The sequence below is a fragment of the Octodon degus genome, unplaced genomic scaffold (assembly GCF_000260255.1).
Source record: "Octodon degus isolate 3935 unplaced genomic scaffold, OctDeg1.0 scaffold00173, whole genome shotgun sequence".
NCBI lineage: Eukaryota > Metazoa > Chordata > Mammalia > Rodentia > Octodontidae > Octodon > Octodon degus.
This window is the reverse complement of record NW_004524749.1, coordinates 114,521-115,830: the sequence shown is the minus strand read 5'-3', so window position 1 is coordinate 115,830 and position 1,310 is coordinate 114,521.

Here is a 1,310-nt window from a genome sequence, read left to right as displayed (position 1 = left end):
ATGACACATCTAACGGTGTTTTAAAAAAACGCACAACAAACTCAGAAACCTCGTAAAGATTCATAGCGTTTATGAACTGTATTTATTGTAAGTACTGAAAACCATTAAACTACACGAACCGTTGATTTAGAACGCTTCCCAACCTTAAGTAGTTTAAAAGAATAGAGGTACGCTTCAGGATCTTCTTTTGCATTTACTCGTTTTTTATTGGCATAGATTTGCAGTACACAGCGATGACACTCCTCCTGGGAGACTGCTACGTGCAAGTACCACAGCTTAATTCTTTTTTTCCCACCCTCTCCCTCTGCCGTATCTCTTGGTTCCAGGATCACCTAGTGAGACGAGCAAAACAAAACGATCCTTGTTCCTTTAAGTCGTGTTACCTGCTTCTTTGGACGACACTTTTCAGGAAAGAAATCAAGCAAGCCCAAACCGTACTTGGAAAACAAATCTTAAAAGAAACGGAAGCCCGGATCGCCAGCGCCCCCGGTCGTCCAGGTCCGCGCGGGCCATGCACAGCTGAGAGCTCCAGGACGACGCGGGGCTCCTCGGGAGACACCGCGAGGAGCTTCCTCGGCCCGGGCACCTCCGGGCACTCGCCACAAGTCCCAAGACACAAGCGCTTCCGCGCGGCCGCCGGCGCCAGCTCTGGGCGGGCGGGAGAGGACGGCCGACTCCAGCGCCGCTCCGGAGGGCGGGGCGGGGAAGGAGTCGCTCTAGCCTCGCCTCCGAACCAACGCTCCTTGTTCTCGGTGATCTTCGCGCGGCCTTCTTCTCTTACGCCACTTCCGGTTCCTTTTAAAGGCCCCACGCTGCGCGGCGCGTGCGAGGAAGGTATAAAAGGGAGCGAGAGGGCGGGCCCGATAGGGGGGGAATAGCGGCGGAGGGGGCGGGGGTGGCGCAAAGGGCGCGCTCTGACATCACGTGACCGGGACGCGCCGTTCTTCCGTCGGCCATTTTAGGTGGTCCGCGGCGGCGCCATTAAAGCGAGGAGGAGGCAAGAGTGGCCGCCGCTGCTTCATATTCCTTTCTAGCGTAGCTGGAGAGAGTGGGAGTGCGCGCTGCGCGCGAGTGGGAGGCGAGGGGGGTAGGCCAGGGAGAGGCGCAGGAGCCTTCGCAGCCACGCGCGCGCCTTCTGGGTCTTGCGGTGTGTTCGGCGCGGTAGCGGGCGCGCGGCGGCGGGGATCCCTTCGCTGCTACTTGGGGCTCGCGGCAGCGGCGCGGGTGTCGTCTCGGCGGCGGCGGCGGCGGCGGTAGCACCATGTCGGAGGAGCAGTTCGGCGGGGACGGGGCGGCGGCCACGGCGGCGG